The sequence below is a fragment of the Typopeltis vanoorti genome, chromosome 8 (assembly GCF_054136105.1).
Source record: "Typopeltis vanoorti isolate ZY-2024b chromosome 8, IOZ_Tvanoo_1.0, whole genome shotgun sequence".
NCBI lineage: Eukaryota > Metazoa > Arthropoda > Arachnida > Uropygi > Thelyphonidae > Typopeltis > Typopeltis vanoorti.
This window is the reverse complement of record NC_143556.1, coordinates 144,207,101-144,230,618: the sequence shown is the minus strand read 5'-3', so window position 1 is coordinate 144,230,618 and position 23,518 is coordinate 144,207,101. Positions and strand designations below refer to the sequence as shown.

At 37.7% G+C, this 23,518-nt stretch overlaps 1 pseudogene; it reads left to right on the top strand.

Annotated features, from left to right (window-relative positions):
* Positions 1–16,584: 16,584 nt before the first annotated feature.
* LOC150104402 (neuropeptide SIFamide receptor pseudogene) lies at positions 16,585–23,198 on the top strand (annotated as a pseudogene).
* The last annotated feature ends 320 nt before the right edge of the window (positions 23,199–23,518 follow it).

The following is a 23,518-nucleotide window of genomic DNA, read 5'->3' as shown; positions in this document are numbered from 1 at the left end:
CATCCATGGTAAGCTGTGTTAAGGGCCTTACATCTTTTGTAAAAAAACAAAATGAGAATGTTATCGTAACTCACTGCTTTCTTCATAGGGAGGCCTTGATGGCAAAAACATTGGGAGAAAAATTACGAGAAGTTTTAGATCAAGTTGTTCAGATGGTAAACTTTATTAAAACAAGACCTGTCAAATCGCGTTTATTCGAAAAGCTTTGTATCGATATGGATTCACTACACAGACGGCTGCTTTTACACACTGAGGTGAGGTGGCTGTCAAGGGGGAAAGTACTTACCCGTGTACACGAGCTACGACAAGAACTTCTTGCGTTTTTTGAAGAGATGAAACGATTACATTTTTGTAACCTCCTTCGCTGCGAATTTTGGATTGCCAGGTTACAGTATTTGGCCGATATATTTCAGCAGATCAATATTTTGAATACTAGCATGCAAGTGAAAGAAGAAAATATTCTCACATCCACTGACAAAATGAAAGCGTTTCAGAGAAAACTACAGATTAGGAAAAGAAAAGCTGTTGAAGGTAATTTGGAAATGTTTCCATTGGTAAGTAACACTTGCATAAATGAAACACTTACAATAATAGTTGAACATTTAACAAGTTTAGAAGAAAAATAGGAGTTCTTATTTTCCATCACTTAACACTGAACAATACGATTGGATTAGAAACCCATTTATGGAAACTTCAAGTGATTTTGGTTTAACATTAACAGAAGAAGAACTGGCAGCTATATCCACTGATCGTGGATTGATGATTAAACATAAGGAATTGTCTCTTGAAGCCTTTTGGATTTCTATAAAAGAAGACTGTGTCAATATCTAAAAAAGCTTTGAACATTTTACTACAATTTTCAACATCATATTTATGTGAATTAGGATTTTCTACCCTCACCACAATTAAGTGTAAAAAGAGAGGAACTCTTCAATGTATTGACGAGGAAATGAGAGTCTGCCTTTCAAATACAGGGTGTTCGGGATAAATTTGACAGTTTCGTAAGGAAAAAAAAATCTTCTTTGTATCTATTAAATTTAATGAATTGACAAAAAAACATTACAGGCAGAGTTAATTACAATACTATCAACAAGATTTACTCAAAATAACCACCATTAGCATCGATCACAGCTTCAATTCTGCTTCGGAACCTCGAACAAGCTGATGCTACAGTCTCCCTGGGAAGGGCCGCAAAAACTGTTTTAATTTTATCCATTAACTGGGCTTTTGTATTACTGGAAGTGCGATTGGTGTCTTTTTCAACTGCGCCCCATACAAAATAATCCATGGGGTTAAGGTCTGGGGAGTTTGGAGGCCAAACATTTGGACTGGTGAAGTCGTAGAAATTTTCAGACAACCATTTTTGACTTTTCCCAGAGGTGTGGCAAGGGGCCGAATCCTGCTGCCATACATACGGCCTACCATTGGCTACCCTTGTTATCCAGGGCTTGACTACAGTTAGCAACTCCACCAACAAAGCCCGAATTCCAATGCCAGGGTTCTTCAACACCTGTTCCTGCAGATTTGCGAGGAATTCTGCTGTACGAACGCAATCAGATCGTCTGCTAGGGATCTTTCTTCTTGCTACATCCTCGTAGTCACCATTGCAAGTCTCTAGTTCATGCCTGATTGTTTTTACTGTATTCAGGGAGCATTGGGCAGCAGTCGTAATATCCTTATTTTGATGGCGGGCACGAATCATCATGATACAAGTTATTCTCTTCCATGATTCAGGTGGGTTCCAGCTATCCATCCATTCTGACATCTTGTATATGAATGAAGAAGGGTCCAAACTTTTAAATGAAGAGAAGTGTGTGTTAATACATGTAACTTACGGAAAAATATAATTAATTATAAATATGTCAAATTTATCCCGAACACCCTGTATATGCCCAAACATTGAAGCACTCGCTAGGACACATCAGGCTCATGTTTCTCATAAACACAAGAATGAATAAACTTAAGGTACGTTTCATTTTATTATTTTTTTCTGTAATATTTGACTTAATTATTATAACATATTTCTCAGAAATTTGTATATAGTGCGCGTACAATTATTTGTAGGATTTTCAATGTGCCCCGACTTCAAAAAGTTTGAGAACCACTGCCTTAGGGAAAGAGGAGGGAGTGACGCACATGCGACTATTCGGTAGCTTAGTAGAAAGCTGATATCTTGCATAGCGGGAAGAAATTATTCCTCCCCTACAAACATTGTTAAATTAATGCTGAAGTCTTAAAACAGTTTGTATAAACCAACGTCGGAATAATTAGTTTTGCTCCTTGTAACAAAACCGACGTGGAAAAATACAGGCGAAAAAAAAAAAAAAAAAAAAAATACGATCATGGGTAGATTTCCCAGAAATCTAAAGCAACGACGAATAGTTTTTATATATATTTTTTCTTAGTAAGTTTATGTTAATCTATAATTTATCGTTTTTTGATATTAGAACCTTTGAGAAATTGGAGGTGATCTACTTATTTTATTCCAGGTTAGGCAGTCCGAACACTTCACGCTGAATTACCTATGGAAACTATACGAAGAGACAATTTGAGGAAGAACAAAAGTTGTTCTGCTCTCACTGGTATCGAATTTAAACCCACCCGAGGCCAACTTATTTTTTCTCCATCCGTCAGGCGGGCTGCAAAAACGATCATCGCTTAAATGTGATGCTATCGACCAGGAACTGCGCCATCTAAAAGTGATTGTTTAGCGATGATGCTGTGGGAGCTTTTTCAATAACATTATTGAGGAAATTGATTTTCCCCTTCCTTTACTGTTTTTTTTTTTTTTCAAATTCCTCACATGAAGCTTATTGATTTAGAACTGGAACTCGTTTTTTTTCTTTTATCAAACTTAACTAAAATGCATTCTCGTTCGCTTGTAATGGGAAGATTTTCTGTTTTAATATGCAATAAACCGAAGCCGGGGTGCCATTATTTTAATGACCACCGCTAAAATAAGAAACGACCCTTATCTCTTAAGTTTTAGGGGCAGTAAAACAGATGCTTACCAGAAGCCGACAATTTGTTCATGAGAGACAGAAAGAATGAATTGAAAGTGAAAAAAATTGAGATTTTTTGGAGAATTAAAATGATTTCCACGGCAGCAGGTTTAAAGCCAAATCAACAACGATTCAAAGCAAAAGAAGGTCACCCAAGAAGTTCGTACCGTTTTTCATAATAAAAATTGAACTGTAGAAATTTTCATAAAATGTTTTATTCCTTAAAATAAGCACCGTCCCAATCTACAATAGTCTGTAAATTCCGCTTTTATAAAACGTTTGGTCTTTAGAAGTAATAAACTCTCCGCTTCACTCTGTTTTATTGCAGAACTGTCTATTTCGCATGGGATTGTCTAGCGGCAAAAAAGGGAATAATCGCTTGGAGAAATGTCAAGAGGATGTGGGAGTATCTCCCATTCTAAAGCACAAATCTTCTCACGCGTGAGTTTTGCAGGATGAGATTTTGTCCTGTAAGAAGAGCAGTTTCTTCCGATTGTCTAGTCCTGGCTGTTTCTGAAGTAACGCATCCTGCACACGCTCGAGTAGATCTTGGCCGTAAAATTGTTTAGCCCGCAGCGAGAAACTACGTGGACAAAACCGGCTACAGTCCAGCACACACAAAGCATAGTCTTCTGGGAATGAGGCGGTGCGTTTGAAGTGTCCGGCACTGGATCGTTTGGTTAGAGTACAAGATCCATTTTTCGTCACAAGTGACCGAGTAATCCAAAAACGGCTCGTTTTTATGACGCGAAAGAGGAGAAGAACAAATTGATAGCCTTTGAAGTTCATAGTCATCTGACAATGCACGTGGAACCCATTTCCTCGCCTTCCATGATTTTCCTAGTTGATGCAAACGAATTGTTTCGCCACTCGCGTTAAACATTTTGTGAAAGTTCTTGACATGCTAATCTTGAATTATTTTCAATGGTGGCGCGTAATTCTTCATTATCAGTAATGGAGGGTCTTTCTGAACGTGGTGCATCACAAGAAAAATGTTTTAAGCCATTTCTGCCCAGTACGTTCTGTTACCGCATCTTTCCCAAATGCCACACGTATCTTACGGATGCTTCTGAAGCCTTTGAACTGAGTTTAGTTTCGAAAAGCAAACAAGCCCGAATTACACCTGGTTCAACTGACATTTGTTTAAAGTCACAGAAAAAGAGTACACATCAGGTTAGAGTGCACGGACTGACTAACGCGTATCTGTGGCTTATGAGGCACATAAAATTTGCGCTCCGCAAACCACTGCAAAATAAAACAAGTCATGTAGCGAACTCTACCGAATACCGCACGAACTTTTTTTTGGTTACCTGATATAAAGAAATGCTCACCAATGACGTCTCTTTTAGAGAAAGTGAAGCATTCACATATGAATTTAATTGCGTACTAAATTGCAATTAAGTAGAACTTGCTTCCTTTCCGCCATTTTATAGCTGGAGGAAGCTACATGCAGGGGAGTGCTAACGAAGTTATTCAGGTATAAGATATTAAATTAATCGAAGGGTTCTGCAAGCTGTAAATACTTGTTTCATTTGGTGCATGTAGATCTTTTTATTTAATTTATTCCTAAAATTCTTCCCTGGAATTTTAAATAATTCAAGTTCTTGGTTGCTGTGCATTTCAAAAACAAGCCTTTTGAGTTATTTTTCAAATAATATTTCGAATTTTCCCCAAGAAGTAAGAGTAGCAGTTTTCTGCAAACATAATAACTCACTTGCTGCCATTGGTTCTTACGCGATGAGAGGTGCGATCGCTACTTACACTTTGTGTATCTTACTTCTTACATAAAAGTCCCATCGTGGTGTTTGTTTGCCTCGTGGTTTATCCACACTTCACAACCAACTTGCTTTGCCTGCACAGAGTTAGCTGATTGTGAAGTGGCCATGTTCGCGTTAAAGATCCCGCTCTCTCCCACTTCTCTTTTGGATGTCTTCGCATCTCTCTTTGGAGGAGAAACTGAAGCACATAATGTGGCTCATTCTGTGCTTCGATTTCCCTCCCAGAGTGTGTACTCTATTTGTAACTTAGCAGGGAATTAATCTCAATATCTATACACAGCATGGAATTTGTTTCTGGAGACTGGCAGAAGAGTTTTATCGGCAGTTCTCGCGTAATTTCTAACTTACAATATGCCTGGAACCTTTCCTGTCTGCAAAAGTGAACGGATTATCCTTTTGTACCATTTCAGTTTGGCGTACCAAACTGAAATGCAGTGACCACATGTAATAATATTACATCTGGTCACGGCGTGATGAAAACTCCTGTCTGTACGAGCCGGAAAATCACCTTCACGCCCATCAAAAATACTTTTTTCCAATGAATCCTATTTAGCTTCTCGCGTTCAAAACGGGATTTAAACGTCTTGTCAATCGAATGGAAAACGGTCTTCGTTGTCCTTGGAATTATGCTACGGAGGCGATTTACTCCCTTGGAATCATTTTCGAAGGAAGCCATTTACAATCTTTAGTAACTAATATTAAGTACAGGAATGTTCCGATTTATTACTGTGAGTGAGATTGCTTTGCTAGTCAGGACTCACTTCAGTGAAAGTCAAGGAACATCTCGTCGTTAGCCACACTCTCTAATTTTAGTAACGCAAGTCTTTTGGATATAAGGAGATTTTTTGTATTATAATTTGGGGCCTCCCTAGCTCAGGCGACTTCGACGATGTCTTTCTTTGAAAAACACTAGGGTTTGATCCCGTCTAGGACGCAAAGAGCCTTTATCAGGGCTTCGATCGAAGGTGAATTAGCCGGTTTCATACGAAGACTGAAGGGTTTTTCATATCGCAAAATACCAAACCTGCCAGAAGAACACACGGAATATACAGTCATTGAAGACTATGGGAATAAGGATTACCCGTCCTATTCCATCGGATCTGGTTTAGAAAGGTAGCGTGGCGAAGTGTGTGTTTCTATGGATAAGTGGATCAAAGTAAGAGAGTATAATTCGAGATCGGCCTTTTGTGCAATGAGTAGAAAAACGCCTCATTTTCATGTTCACCTTCAGAAGAGTTTTCATCTCGGATTAATGATTTCTCTTCCCTTTGCTAAATATTTAGCGGCGTGTGAATGGGAAGAGATCGCAATGCGAGTTTCGGTGAGAACCCCTCAAAGAATATTTAAGGCGCATTTAAGAGACCAAAAGAAACCTTCGAGTGGTCAGATTTGCCGCGTGAAGTTTGTTCTTCTAATTTATGGCAGTTAGTTTGCATGAGCAGAGTTGAGTCGACGAAGCTTTCTTATGCGGCAATTACATAATCGTGAAAGAGATGAGCTTGAGTGACGGGATCGCGGAAGCGTACACAAGCAGGCCGCCCGAGAAAGTCGGATGAACTGCTGCTCGAGGATGACGGCCCATTCTCTGAGTTGACAACGTAATACGGAGCTGGGCTCAAGTCTCGTTCTGCTCGCGGGTTTGTTTCTCGCGCTTCATATCTGTGCATTACACTGCGTTCACCTCTGACAGACATGTAATCATTACGTTGCCGCCCACTTCCTCTGCCTTGACGGCGTAAATCTGTTAGCTCGAGATGAATGAACAACCGCTTTAGCTTATCATCGTGCAGAAACAATGAAAACCGCCAGGAGGACCTCAGAAAGCAATAACATGCACATAATGGAGTGCAGTGGAGTCCACCAGGCTGTACCTGCATCTCGGAAAGCTGATCAACCTTCTCTATTCTGTCACCCTCCTCCCCTTTTTTAAAATGTGGTTGCTTTTGACAAACAACTGCATTTCTTCGCCATAAAATACAAACGTTCTCCGTAGCATTTACTTATTCTGTATTTTCTGTAACAATTCCTTATTTTCCGAAAAAGTCGCTTTTCGTATCTACAAATGTATTCAACGATTTATTAAACTTTTTTTAATTATCACTGAAGGAGCTTTTTAAAAATTTGAAAAAAAAAAAAAAAGGAAATAAGGAGGCTCACTATACGGAAAGCAATTTCTGCTCGCTTTCAGATTAACGATCGTTCGTACAAAACAGTCATCGATCATTCCAAAGTTTCCTACGGTAAACGAATTCTGCAATTCGTTGCAGACTTCAATAAGTGTTCGTTTAATCATCAAAACATTATGACTCAAAATTATTAATTACTGCATCATTACAGAAAATAAAACTCACAATTCATAAACAAGTTATGAGTTAGTAACGCAATATTTGAGTGAAAATGTAACTCAAAGCTTTGAAGTCATAAGAATGTCTTTCTACATGGCGGAATAGCAGCTTATCCGCTCCCTATCCAACAAACTGCGGGTTCGAATCCCACCGTGGGAATGAATGTTTCGCGAATGCCTTAAGACGGAAGTTGATGTTTCATTGCCCGGCGTCACTCTGCTTATCGGAGGTGCTTGAAAAACGACCACGTTTGGTTTCTCGAGAGTCTTTCTGGATTACTGCACCCTCAGCCTGCTCAGAAACTACTAAATGCACGATAGATTTGCTACGTGCCGTTATAGGGCTGACGTGAAACAGAACGCATTGGTGAACTTTATATTAATTACAGAAACAAAAGCTTTCTTTACCTTTCTAATTTATTTTATTTCTAAACAATACCCCGATTAATCACTCGACCACTTTTGCTTATCCGATGTGTAATATATAAATCGGATATTCTCTGCCGCAAAGAAAGTCTTTATATCGCTTCCGTTGGGCTCCCTCCTCCAAAGGATGAACGCGAAGCCTTCGTCCGAACAACAACTTCAATCGCATAACTTGCAGTGCAACACGTTGGTCTGCTTTTAGTGAATCCCCGTAAATTATTTCTAAAGTGGCAGATCAGAAGATGAAACACTTTTCTTCTTCTTTGTTGTCAAACTGGATACCTTCTTCATATCAAGGCCAGAGAGAGGATTATTGACGCAATTTCTTAATTAAACACTCTGCCTTTTCCCCTTAAGGAAATCAATACTAATTAAGGAACTGTCCGTATGAAACAAAACATCTTTCCGATTTTAAAGCTACCTCTTTCTTTTCGATTCCGTTTGAATCAATTATTATTATTTATACAAATTGTATAATTTAATTAAATCTTCGAGGAAATAAACGGAATGGACAAGTGACAATCGTGCATGAAGTTTAATATGGTGTTGCTCGAATACGTAATTTATTACTAGTTGATTAAACGCCTGTTTTAATTCTAGATTTTTATAAAATAACTACGCCTGGGAAATTAGTTTTGTCCTAAATACTGAGTGAACGTTTGTTAAAAGTAATTTTGACTGCATTTAATAACCGCACTTTGATGCGAGTGTGTAGCAAAACACGGAAACCGATGTGAGGTAATTTGTGGGATACTTCGGGTGATTCTCGCTCGGTCAGTCGATAAGGGCACCTGAGGTACTGAAATTTCCAGAAAGTAAAAGAAACTATTGAAGTGTTTTCACAGTTGGAGATGTGTTGTTTAATTAAGAAGACGGTCTTATTTGTGATTCAATTCACAAATGAATAAAGAAATGACCCCAGTGAGCGTCACACGACGAAAGGATGTATTCGAACTTGCAGCACATTTCGTAAAGCGTTTCAATCTATGAAACCGATTTATTCAGTTGAAAAAAGCTGCACAGTTATCGGTATTTTTATGAGCAGTCACTTATCCACAGCTGTGTCGTCTCGGCGTAAGATTTATTTGCCGACGCAGCCAGCAATCAACACATCGCAGTGCAAACCTTGAAAGAAAATTCTCCGTCTGATACTCCTCGCGTGTTCGTGTCAAGTGACAGTCTTAAGGCCTTTCCTCTTACAGGGCCATCTCTATCACTGACATCACGGTGACTTTTTCTAGACAGAAACACTTCAAAATGACAGCTGACAACTCAGACGCTGAAGGTTACCGGTTCCCTGGCGATATCGATAAAAGAACCGAATAACGAAACTTCTACGCTTTATTACTGACATCTTAGCACAATGATTACTGTTCAATTCTTTCGTACGAAAGAAGAATGAACAAAAATTGCTTAAATATTATTACCACTTGTATTTTTATAGCCCACCTCAGTATCGCTTAAGTGTGTTCTTGATTAAGGGTCAAGAAAAAAAATAATAATAAAAATTAGATTCTACTGCTGCGAAAACATAAGAAAATTTCAGACCATTTTCAAATGATTATCTGTTTGCTAGTCAAGGATGGAAACAGCCTTTAGTACACACGCAATTAACAGGTAGATTACGTTACTGCATGAAATAGAGAATAAAGAGGAGTTCAGATTAGAAAAACGAAAACAAAAGTCAGTAAAGAACGAAAATATCAAATTTCCAGCACGCAGCGAAACATTTAACTGGTTATGAAGCACCAGCAGTATCACTACGTTTATTATTATACATCTCCCCATGATATCCTACAGCTCATATCCGGTCTTTGCTTCTCCAGCATCTGACTGACAGCATGGAAGTAAGTCTATTTCCAGTCGATTACAAAACAGGTTGATAACAGTCATCTCATTGATCTCAGTCTTCGATTTTTTAAAAATTCGTAGCGATGGTCACCAACAGCCAACTTCACTACATCCCGGCAAATAATTAGTGATTAACAGGATGTATTCTGCACCCAATCTGATAACCAGAAACTCGCCTAGCCCATCTATGGACTCAAACCATGACAGGGTTCATGAAATGCTCACTGCTAACATTTCCAGGCCATTTGATCTTGCACAATTATCATCGGTTCTCTTACCTTTTATAATTCCGTCGTCCGCTTCCTCTACATGTGATGATACCGCGTATCAGGAACTGACACGTGGTATCATACCACGTAGTTTATTATACTGTGTCTGTCTCTCCTCATTTTCCTTACCCATTATTGTGTAACCCAAATCTTGTACTTTTCTCGTGTAACCCAAGACCTGTATACATGCTCTTCTTTATATACATTAACGAGTTTCCTCACTGACCTCAAATCCGATCTTTATTTTACTGATGACCTTCCATTTAACTTCTTGCCCACACACGAGATTGATGTGCAAATTATTTTGCAATCTTTCTTTGGTGTGTGGAGCTCATAGGTAAAAAATATTAAAAAACACAAATTTGATAAAAATAGAAAACATACCCTTGCTAATATTATTCTTAAAATAATATGAAAATTTTATTTCATTAGGAAATAACCGCTGAACTCAGCAAATAATCATATTATTATTTCTCCCTTCCCTATATGAAAATTCCAAAAGAGAGGCTCACTTCTAGGAACCATCTTATTTCTATAAACGCACGACCTCTTCAATGGATTTGAAAGGGAACGTAATCAGCTATGATAATCAAGCGAAATGCCAGCCTTAAAGCTTGGAATCTGATTTATTAAGCCTGCATACAGAATTCAGTGAAAACAAAAAAAAATCAAAATGAATATAAATAAATCTATCCTATTTGATCTGATGAGCAGGAAGCACCTACCAATTAAATACCAAGTCGAATGCAATTGCGAAACTATTCAGAGGGGATACACCTACTAGCATATGGACTAACACTCGGATCGTCATCCAAAATGGCAAACACATATCCAAGCAGTTATAAACTAAGGAATATATTGTATAGAATGCATAATATTAAGCGCATAGCAAGTCATAAATGTTCACAGACTATATTATGCAATGGTATACTCGTGAATTCGGTATGGAATTTGTAGCTGGGGGTGGGCATACAAAAATATTCTTGGCAGATTACACAACATAATATTAAAGAAAATTTTCATTTCTAATCACAATGCGGTTAACACCTATAGTTTAATCTTCCTCAACGTCAGGCAAATATACCTAAAGGTAGCAGAATTATCTTCTTACCCAGAAATAAACATCGCAGTAGCCCAATGACTAGCACCGCGCCCTCAGGGAAGATGGTCTACTTTTCAGATACTTCAGGCACAAATAAGTATCCTGCAGCGTCATTTCGCATTCCTGACACCAAGAATCTTTGACTTTCCCTTAACGGAGAGCTCAGAAAGGATAAAGACTAGTTCTTGGAGCCACAAATGACGCCGAAACATTGCTTACTTTCATCTAAATTAATATATGTGGATCTATGGACACACACACACACACACACACACACACACACACACACACACACACACACACACACACACACACACACACACAGAATACATGAATATTTGATGGATTTTTGATCTCATTTAGATTAATGTGGTAGCACTCTAGAATGCGAGCGCGCGCACGCACACACGCACACCACTGCGTAATGCAGTAATCACTCAGTCCATATATAAATCCGGCATGTATATTACACTAGTATGTTGCCCAATTTCCTAACGGATATAAAGACTGAAAGATATTTTTCTTATCCTCACCATGTCCTCAACAACAAATAGGCTTTGCGGCGATCACTTCGAAAGCTTCTTGATCGTTCGACTGCAATAATTTTAACGATATAGAAAGATTTCGCGATATATTTCGGCTGTTGCACTCAAAACAGATTAACTGCAACAAAAGGGAAGCTCAATGAACACATTTCACATTCTGGTGTGTTTCCATTTTGCTCTTCACATCCCGTGGCTCCTGACTTTGTGCTGATATTGTTTCCCCATTAACGATATTTTAAAGAATTATAATACTTAAAATACTTATTTTAAGGAATCAATTTCCTACATCACCAAAACTCCCACATGCGTGCCGTGTCTGAAGAGTAACAACAACTTATGGTTTATCACCTGTGGATAGGATTTATAATCGATAACAAGAAATATTTTCAGCATTACATAGTCTGTTAGTACATTTGCAAGAAAACAATTTTTTTTCTCTATGGAAAGTTTGTCTACTTGAGCTCGCTGACCAATTCATTATTATTTTGATCCAACACCATTTCGGTAACCTAAGAGAATGCATGAAACAGAAAGAAAAATTACGCTTTTAAGATTTTCGAATTTTCAATTCAGGTCGTTTTTGGGTAGTGCATCTGTTGCATTCTGAAGTTCTATATAAAATTCTCTGAGACTGAATATTTTACTTGTACTTTGAGAACAAAGACAGGCCCATACTTGAATTTGTGGAAGGATAGCATCCATCATCATCTTCTACGGAGTTTTCTTATGCCCAAAATATCTATTTTTCGTATCAACAAGTTCATCGAGATACTATAGGTGGCATTTTGAATCATTGATCGAAATTCTCTACAAAACAGAAGTTGTAAAGTCAGAATTCGCATTGATCGTTGATTACCGCATGTCTTGGCAATTGCAACGCTTTATGCATTTAGAAACAGAAGCGCAAGGTGACAAATTGAGTAATGGGATGTCGCGGCTTTGAAATAAGTTATTTTACAAGTGCTCTGTTGTCATGGCAACGTTAATGTAAATGCTAGGTGGATAAACTAGCAGTTGATAAATTGGAACACCGGAGATGCCAATAAGAGCCAGAATCTTGATTTTTGAAGGTAGGTTGGGATGTCATTGATGAGATTAAAAGCGAAGCCCGTTAGTTGGAAGATGGTGGTGACTTACCGAGGAAAGTTTTAACCCAATTTTTTATCCAGAAGAGGAATACATAATAATTGAACGTCTCCTTGTATTTGTCGATTTGTCGTCAATAACAATTATCATCATATTTATTACCGGTGTAGATCCACCACAGGTTCTTGCAATACAAAAAGAATGCATCTGCGTTATCTGTTTATCTATTAATAAGCTTTTAATTAAATATAATTTAAAAGAATAATTAATGTTATATATGTTGGTATTTGTGTCTGCTGCGATGCATCATTCAAAAGGAACTTTTTATTTTGGACAGACTATAACAATATCAGTTCGCTTGCAGATATCAAGTAAAGTTTAACAGTTGCATGATGGCGCTCATGAAGCAGCTTAACTTTGCAGAGATGGAATAGGAAAACCTCCGTCGCGCCCACATCACCTACGAGATCTCATTTATAACATTAATGAAAACTAAATTAACAGAGCATAAGTTTTTGACTGACATCACATCTCTTAGTTTATATATATATATATATATATATGTAATAAACTTTTTACCTTGGGGATATTGTATATTAGGATAACCAAGCAATTTTATATGCTTGGTTATTTTAGCACCTAATCCCAAGTATGCAAACAGGTAAGTTTTCGCCTGAAACAAAGTTCAAGTCTAAAGATGTTACAACACCAGGGCAACTCATTGTAAAGGTGGGAAAGCTCTGATCACTATTCTTAGTATTTTCCCATAATATAAAGCACACCCTTACTAGAAGATGTATACTGCAATGCATTATGGGTGGGGTCACTACCCAGACCGGTTTCAACCTTTTTTGAGGTCTCCTCAGTGAGTAACTAGACCCTAAATACCAAGGTTATAGTAATACGGTGCCTTATCAACTTTACCTATACAAGTTGCTGCAAGGTATTTTTATTATTAATAAGTATCTCTGGAGGAGATATAGATGTAATAAATAATGCATAATGCACCCATAATGCATTGCAGTATACATCTTCTAGTGAGATGTGCTTTACATTATGGGAAAATACTAAGAATAGTGATCAGAGCTTTACCCACCTTTACAATGAGTTGCCCTGGTGTTGTACCATCTTTAGACTTGAACTTTGTTTCAGGCGCAAACTTAATTGTTTGCACACTTGGGATTAGGAGTTAAAATAACCAAGTTTATAAATAAAATAACTTGGTTATTCTAATATATATATATATATATATATATATATATATATATACAGAGAGAGAGAGAGAGAGAGAGAGAGACTGATATTGAAACCTGGTATTTATCAGTTAATTAAAATTGTATTACAGTAATGGCAGTTAGAAAAGAAATGCGCCAGAAATCCTTAATTTGTCAAAAACAGTCGTATTTAATTAGGAAGAATATATATATATATATATGATTAGTACTATTAACTCAGGGTTGGGATATGTTCATTTTTCTAAATTCACTGACTTAAAACCCGAGAATTATAACACAATGACATTTATTTGAAAAAACGCAACATGTTTCGTCAAGAATGACTTCATCAGGCGATAAGAACATAGAAAGATATTAAAAGACACTAAATTAACATTGACACACTCTAAAGCTATACAATTATAAAGCCATAATGTTCTTATCGCCTGATGAAGTCATTCTTGACGAAACATGTTGCGTTTTTTCAAATAAATGTCATTGTGTTATAATTCTCGGGTTTTAAGTCAGTTAATTTAGAAAAATGAATATATATATATATATATATATATAAGAAACAGAGTAGTGTATTATAGAATATCTCACCTTACTTAACATTTGTCTTGTTATTTTTTTTTACTTTCTGTAAGTGTGTATTACACTGTGCATGTAGGTGAGTGTATAACAACAACTAGATTCATCTGTTTGTAAAATAAAGCTCTAGGTTACAACAACAATTGAAATTATGCAAAATGTCTGTAAACATCTTGGAATTTGATTCTACTTAAAAGTTGGAATTCCCTGAGAAAAATTCTACAGACTTCGTCTGAGACCGATTAAACTCGGTCTCAGACGAAGGTCTCGGCACTGACTCAAAATGTCCTTCACTCATATGCCAGAAAAAATATTATAACCTCCACGATCAAATGATCTTCCTCTAGGCCAGTGGTTTTTAACCTTTTAGTAGTCCCGGCCCCTTAAGTATCCTAAAATTATTATCTCATAGGAATGCAGCTTCCATTTTTACGGTATTAAACTCTGTGTCTGACATACATAGATAAGTGAAGTTCATATTCATACAGAATTAAATAAAAGTGCCAATTCGGAATTCTCCACAGCCACGAGGCTATTTTAGGATTAGGATTAGAAGTAGGAATTTTAGAATTTCGTTGAAGGCACATGAATAGGAAGTCAGTTAGTACTGTTATAAAACGAGTGTTTGCAAAATCTCATGAGTGTCATCGATGGCAGCACAGGAAAATCTACAACAAGCGACAGGGTGGGAGCGCAAAATCAGCGCGTACGTGGGTGAAGAAATGAATGAATATTCGGATCAATTTATCGATAAAGTAATCAGAAACAGAGGGCCGAACAAAAACAAGGTGGAGGGAAGAGGAGCGAAGGGTTTGAGCCAAATAGTTTAGATGAAGGTCACCCGAATATGGACGCTGCTCTTTATTACTTCTTTCGAGTTTCTGTTGGCTTCGAAAATATCTCACTCAAAATTAGCCCAATTCTAGAGATGTTTCACGTCATAATTATTTATCTTGTAAGGAATTAAAAAAGCACAGTGTTTTTTTCGTAAGAAAATGAATAAAATTTCATAAAGACCTACTGATAGTTTTTAGCCTAGAAAGGCATCAAAAGTAGCAATAAACGTCATGGTAGAATAAAAATCGTTCGTCTTCTAAGCTGAAGAGATGACCCAAGTCTCTCAATATCCTCTCTTGGTAAATCACAGTGGAAAATTATTTTTTATAAAGGTAGGTGAAACCTTCAAGTTCTATGAAAGGGAGAATCACTATGTTGAATACATGAAAATGTTTTAAGGTGTAAACATCCACACCATGATGATGATGTTACTCCAGTTTGCGGCTATATCGGAGCCTATAGCCATGATACTATTCTCCTTGTCATCTTATTAAAGACACGAATGTCAAAGCATTATCAGTATCTGAATTCGCTTAGTTAATCCAACAGAACATTAATTCTAATACAAGTTTTGTAAATGTCCATAGCGTTATCAGAACTCGTTCGTTCTGATAACGCTATGGACTTTCAGTTGAGTTCTGCTTGAGACTCCTTAAACACTTATTCAAGATAAAATAAAACGTATATGTGATGAACAATTTTAGTTGGCTTGGAAGTTTGTGCGAAGCTGCGCCATATTCTTCCCAAAGAAGTTTGTCCGAAGATATTCCAGATTTAACAAACTTCCATTCTGGAAGAGTAACGGAGCGAAGATATTAAAAACAAACCTCCATCTCTTCTGCCCCGCGGATATACTACCCACAATCCGTAATGTCCTAAATTCATGAGAATACGCCAAACTTCGTAAATGAGGATTAATACAAATTTAGAGGCGTTTCCTGAGCTTGTTATAAAATACCTTAACGATTGCTATGCAGAGTGCGTACCAGTGGGAGAGTAAGAAGAGAAATATTTATCGCTCGTGAAATATTTTGCATTCTTCTGGCTGAATTGTAATCGCAACAAACCATCAACCTGACAACTCTAAGGCATCGCATCTCCGTTTATTTTTGTTCGCATATTTTGTCAGGAGTAGCGTCTGAGGCGACACCCCCATTTCCGTCCAATAAGGAGAGAGAGAGAGATTATACAGATGGCAGCCGCACAGAGACTCGTCCAGGCGTACCAAATCGCGGTTATGTGAAGCGACGTGTGGAGGGCTCCTTTTACGCATTCATTTCCATCATTCTCACGTGGCCTCATCAAATGTCAGAGCCGAACAATACCCGCTCATCTTCCTGCCAGAGAATCTTTACTTATCAGCATAGTCCACTTATCTTCTCAAGAACAATGACGGAGCAGCACTTCTTTCTGTCTGTGTGTGTTTATCCCTTCCACGGACGTTATTGATTGGAGAACTTTCTCACAGTTCGAGGTCCCTTACGTCACTGGAGAGTAGCGTCGTGCCTTCGCCGAAGCTCGTGTATAATTCGTACTGCAATGGAGACTCCACGCCTGCCCTGGTCTGCGGGGCTCGTCCACACCAAATTTCCCATCGGTGCTCCCGTCGTGCAAGCTCTACACACTAACATTTCATCCGGACGTGACCGATGTCCTCAGGATGCAGAGTGCTTCATGCGTTATGAACTCGGGTGGATGGTGACGTATTGTATAGTGTACGGGTTTCTGTTCGTGGTCGGGATGGTGGGTAACTGCTGTGTCGTCAGGGTGGTTTGGAAGAGCAAATCAATGAAATCGTTCCACTATACTCTTCTGGTGAACTTAGCAGTAGCCGACTTGTTCGTCATTTTGTTCTGCGTTCCTGCCACCCTCATTGGAAATATTTTTATCCGTAAGTAGGCTTGAATCTTGATCCATCTGCAACTTTTTTCTTTAATATTATATGAATTGCATCGTATTTCTACATCCATTTGTCTTCCGTATAAGTGCCGATATATAGTTATGTACGCTTACTGAAGCCACTCTTGGCATTTTTAGCGAAACACTTCCAACCTAAGTAGGCAAAAAATTCGTAAATACTCAGCTTGCTTGATTTGTTCTTTCCATATTTTGTCATTGACAGGGCTGTCGTACTCATACCATATGGATATAAAATACTTCGAAATTCTTTAAAATGAAACTTTACCAAATACCAGCGAGTTGTAGAAGATGCTAAATACCCCCCCCCCCCAGAAATCAAGAAGAAAAGAATATTTTCTTCATTTCAATATACAAATTGGTTCTCTACATAGAATATGCATATAATTTTTAAGTACAATTTTTATCTTTAGTTACCATTCTTCTTAAGCATTTTCTTTCGTGCGATGCCTTTTATTTACTTCTATTATTCTTTACTTCTAAAGTAAAATTATTATAATTTACTTCTGTTGCTTTGCAACTATTCAAAGACTTTTTAATATATTTTTCGAAAATGCTAAAATTTTAGAAGTGACTTAGATTAATAAAATTAACGTCTTCGAATAATTAAATTTAATAAGCACCGAGTACAATGCTTTGCTGCGAGATTCAATTAACTGCAGTGTAAACATGTGGACTCAACATTACGGAGCATATTGCGATTTACTGGACTGTTGACGCGGACCTCTTTTCTCGTAAAGATGTTATGGAAAAGAGGGAAGAAAGAGCCAAATCTGGATGTTTTAGCAGAACTTCTGGGGGGGGGGGGTGGACACGGACAGAAACTAAGATTTTAACAATGCCGTCCATATATGGCCAAAAAATTCCCTTACGTCAACTGAAAAGGAAAATTGAAAAGTTAAATAAAATTAATCATTTACTGAATAAGAAATAAAAGGCACGTGACTTTTCTACTTTCAAGATTATGAAGGTGATGTCTTTAGTAGACGAAGTACTTTCTTTTTGAAATCTGCAGCAACCAATAACTTGCTTATTATTGATTCTTTATATTTTGTCTGCATTCTCCTTAATTCCTGTTTTTTTTTTTTTCTGGCTTGTATTTAGCACATCCGAAATAGTCAACCGTGTCAGAACAGAAACATTCAGTAAATTAAAATTTTAACCTTTTTGTTTTAATTTAAATATCGAAATTAACATGCCGAACAATCAGCATGGATTCTTTGGAACGAAACACGTGCTCTTCATTTAGCAATGAGTTTGTACATCTTAAACTCATGTTCATCGTACTTCACACTAAGAACGTTCTTTTTTTTTCCTAGCTTGGATTCTCGGCTTGTTTATCTGCAAATCTGTTACCTATCTACAAGGCGTGTCTGTCTGTGCTTCGGTAAACACCCTGGTTGCCATTTCTATTGACAGGTAAGTTATGAAATTACTACTTTATTGATCTGAATTTAGTAAATCTACCGTTTTCGATCGATGAGGATATCAAATAACAAGTTAACTGCTCTGAATAATTCTGAAATTTCGTTTCAAATGAAAATAAAAATTAGCGATTAGTTATTGCAAAGAAATCAGAAAATCCCCATTGATTTGGATGTCAGACAAGTATTTTATAAAAAAAAAACAACATTTGCTCAAAATAAGAGGGGAGGGGGGACTTCTAGCACCTCTTAGTCGTCCCCAGAATATATCTACTTTAAACTTTCCGCATTTTCTCTGGTGAAATTAGAGCTTCGTCAGAAGCTCAGTTTGACTTTAAAAAGAAACTGTTAAATGAAGTACAACTTTCTTGACAAGCCAAAACTTAAGTAGGCATATCGTAGAAGATAACAGATAAACATTTACGTGAAATTATTTCCTACAGACTGAACAAATTCACTGGCGAAGTCTCCTGTTGGAATGACGAAACCAAAAATGAATCTGAGGGACCGCAATTTCACCGAGGATTACCTGTTGGCTCCTTTCTGCGCAGTTGGCCACAAACCATATCGTATATTTTTAGTTACTTCGGATATAACTCCCAGTTATCCTCTTCACGACTCGTTCCTCTGAAGGGAAGCTGGAATGTCTTTTACGTGAAGGATATTTCCAGTACTTAATATTTTCAAAGCACAGTAATCCAACCCATCCTGAGTAAACAGTGAGCGGAACTTCGTTTTCAATAACCACAGTCATTCAGCTTGTTCGCAATTGCTAGCAAGGAATGCGGTCGCCAGATAATTCAGCACACACTTTACAATGAAAGTTCTTTCCCCCACTCCTCTCTCTCTCTCTCCGAATTTTCGGCTTTGTGAACAACTCCTAACATTTAATAGCGACGATACTTCCTGGCATTTCTCCTAATGAAATTTTAGTCTTCATTTACTTCTGCATATAAACCAAGTCGAGTTCGGGAAACTAAAAGTGCGTACGTATCACAATCAGAACTCTGAAGAGAAATGTTTATCTCGATGTTTTCCGTGTGGGAAAAAACAATGACTTTCTTGTTCGCATGATACAAAACTGAGTATCTACAGGGTGTGATAGTATCTATGCATTTATTAAGCAATTGGTTAGGCGTTATTTAACGCTGAAAACAATCTTTAGAAGTTCTAACCTCTGCGGTTGGGCCTTTCTAAATATGAATAAATCAACTTCAGACTGAGTTTGTTAAAAATCTGCAGACATTACTTATTTGTCTTTTCTTTCTATTTACAAATATAATAAGTGCATATTTAAAGCTGATAGTAAATCTTTTTGTGTACATTTATGATTGCTTTAGCCATTGTATAAGTAAAAGTATTTAAATTATACTTACAGGGTGTCTCCAAAAATGTATACACACTTCAACAGCTGATAACGCACTTAATTTTCGTTATTTTGCAGGTTTAACTGATTTTAAATAATGGCTGAAACCAGACTAAGCTTTGAGGAAAGAAACTTATCCTAAAATGCTACTGGAAGTATGAAAACGTAGTGGAAGTACAAAGACAGTTTAGAAGAGAATTTCAATGAGATCCACACCAGCCTTACTATCACTCGAATTAGAGATAAATTTGAAGAAAATGGAACTGTTCAAAATGTCCATGAGCAACGTTCAGGAAGACAACGAACAGCTGCGAGGCTCGCAACAGAAGAAAGGTTGATTGAAACGTATCGTCAGAGTTCAAGAAAATCTGTGCGACAAGTATCTCGTGAGATAGGAGTATCAAAATCAAGTGTCCATCGCAGTCATTGGAAAAGTTACATTCCGAGAAGAGTACACGCTCTCAACGAAGATGATCCGGATAGGAGAATGAAGTTTTGTGAATGGTACTTGGAAAAATGTGAAGAAGACGCACAATTTCCAAGACGATTTGTGTGAAGTGATGAGGCCACATTTAAATTAAATGGGTTAATTAACCGGTATAATTGCACTTACTGGGCACCTGAGAATCTGCATGTTATGGAGGAGCATCATGTAAATTTACCAGGAGTGACGGTGTGGTGCGGCTTATCAGCACACGGATTAATTGGACGATTCTTTTTCGATGGTTCTGTAACTGGTGCCAATTACTTGAACTTGCTGCATGAAGCTGTCATGTCACGTATTCAAGAAGACTTTGAGGACTTTTACTTTCAACAAGATGGGCCACCCTCACACTACCATCGAGATGTGAGGGCCTATCTTGATGAGACTCTACCCAACAGATGGATTGGAAGAAAAGGTTCTGTAGAATACCCCCCCCCCCCCGAGTTCACCAGACCTCACCCCAATGGACTTAGTATAGGGATTTATCAAGGACAACGTTTACACTTCAAAACTGACAACGATTGCTGAATTGAAAGCAGCAATCGAAAGAGAATGCGCCCAGTTACAAGACGAAATGATTCTCAGTGTTCGCAATTCCATTGCTGAACGCTATCAGGGGTGCATGGACCAGGACGGTCATCAGATTAGTGTACTTTGCAATGTGAAAGTTAACTGTATTATAATAAACACCAGCTTTATGATCATTCATAGTGTGTATACATTTTTTTGAGACAGCCTGTATTTAAAAGAAAAGAAAACGTGGAGCACTAAGAAGTAAATACGCTACTATTCCTATCAATCTGTCAATTTCCATACGACACAACAAAAGCTCTCTTTTAGTTGTGAGTGGATAACGGCTCAGTGCAAATCATCTCACTCTTTTTCCAAATGGGCATCCTTTGCGGAGATGTCTTAGTTTTTGCTCCTGTAATAATTACCTCTCCAAATAAGTAGAATCATTACAAAGGTTGTGAGGGTTTAAAAAATAATCCGCGGTGGATTATTTTTTAAATAAACTTTAAAAACTATTTTAAAAAACTATTTTTAAACTTTAAAAACTATTTGGTGTGTTAGTGATATCTAAACACTTGTCGCAGTACACTGAGAGTGTTTCTATCAATTATTTGCTAAAATTGTAAAATTTGCAGTAAATATGATATATTTTTCGTTTGGTTTGCTTCACTACATCAATTCAGTTTTACCTTTTCCCTCTCTTCAAAATCCTACTTTGCTGCTGTTCCCGATGTAAGAGAAGAAAGTATAAAATTGTAAATGTGAATATTGAACTGAAAAGACGTCCAAAAGGGTAGTTAACACATTCTCAAAAAAGAAAGATAGACTACAATGCCTCATAACGGCATCTATTGCAAAAATCTACGTAGTTCAAAATGAGTCATAATCCATAGCGCTCCCTAAGTTAGTAGGAATATGAAAGTGACGCAGCTTATACATTCTGGAGAATATTAACTCAAAGTACATCCTTCGCACTCTGCTCATCAAAATGTTTTAATGAAAACTTTTTTTAGGGAGGGGAAAGTCGCAACTTAAGTAAATGTTACCCACATCATGTTCCGCAGTTATGAAATATTGTTCAAGTGAAATAAAAAAAAATAAACTGATTATTATTGAAGTAAATATTTAGTTTGACGCAATAATTGCCTAATTCAGAGGACATTTTCCCACCTTCGCTTATATTTTCCTCTTTTTATTAGCCACATAGAAAATAGACTTTGGCATCTCCGCATCGACAGGGTCTTTTAATAATCTCTCCTTGGACTGCATTTCAACTTACGACCTTAAATATCAAGTTCGTTGCTTATGAAGTAAGCATTTTTCAACAGAAGATGAATGACCCAGCCTCCCCCTTCCCATCACAAAAGCTTTAACCAGTGCGAGAACACACACACACGATTATGGAAAAATTTCCAGTTTCTTCAGATGTCATTTCTTTTAGGAATTGCATTTTCACTTTTATTATTTAAATAAAATGAATTTTATTGTAGTAAGCCGATGTCAAGCCAAAAATGAAGTTCAGTCATCACTGTGGGGTATTTTATAAGAAAAGCGCCAAGTTGGAGCAACATTAACGAGATAAAGAAATAAACAAATTCATTTCTTTATGCGTAAGCTGTTATAGTACCGAGAATGAATGCATAGGTTTTATTTCATTTATTTATTATTAATATGCGGAATGCATCGTATTATAAATTATAATGAAACCTTTGTTTGTTGCAGGTTCCTCGCCATCTGTTATCCGATGAAATGCCAGATCACGTCCCGCGGCTGCCGTCTTATTATAGCCACCATATGGATATTTAGCTTCACCGTCACATTGCCGTGGACTTTTTACTTCCGCCTGACGCCCATGTTTCCCTACGGGGACACCACGCTTCAGGTGTGTCGCGAGGTGTGGCCCACCGAGCGGATGGGTGTGATCTACTTCGTGGTGGCAAACTTGACTCTCTGTTATTTGATGCCGCTGTCCGTCATCACGGTGTGTTACGTCTTTATCTGGCTTCGCGTGTGGAGAAGGAAACTTCCGGGAGAGGGTCAGGATAAGGGGGTGGAACACATCATCCAGCGGTCGAAGATCAAAGTGGTCAAAATGCTGATCGTTGTGGTCGTAGTTTTCGCTCTCTCTTGGCTGCCCCTGTACGCCATATTCGCGAGAATCAAGATCGGAGCCCCTTACGAAGAAGGCAGCACCGAAGAAACGGTGATCCAAGTGGTGGCCCCCGTGGCGCAGTGGCTGGGAGCCTCCAACAGCTGCATCAACCCCATCCTGTACGCCTTTTTTAACAGCAAGTTCAGAGCGGGATTCAAAGCCATCTTGCTCAGTAGGAAGTGCTGCGGGAAAGTGTCCCACCAGAATCGACACGGCAAGAACAGGACTTTTAGAACGACCATGCCGGTAACACCGAAACTCTTCAGGAGTCAAAATTCGCATATCAACTGTGTTTGATATTGGCGAATATTTTCGTTTAAATTTATACTAATGCGTTCTCAAAAAAAAAAAAAAAAAAAAAAGTAATCATAATGTGTGTTCGATACCACCGTTTTGTAATTTAATGCGCATGTCTTGTTGAAATAAATATTTTATGGGAATTACTCATCCAACAGGTGAATCCAAAACTGCTTGTTCGTCTAATACACATTTAGACTATGGTTTCAGTTAGGATCGATATTTTTATTTATTTATTTTTTTGCATAAGATGCAAAAGGAAGCTGCTTTCGTAAAATCTCAGCCTCTAACACGGGGTAAGAACGGTCCTAAAACAGGAA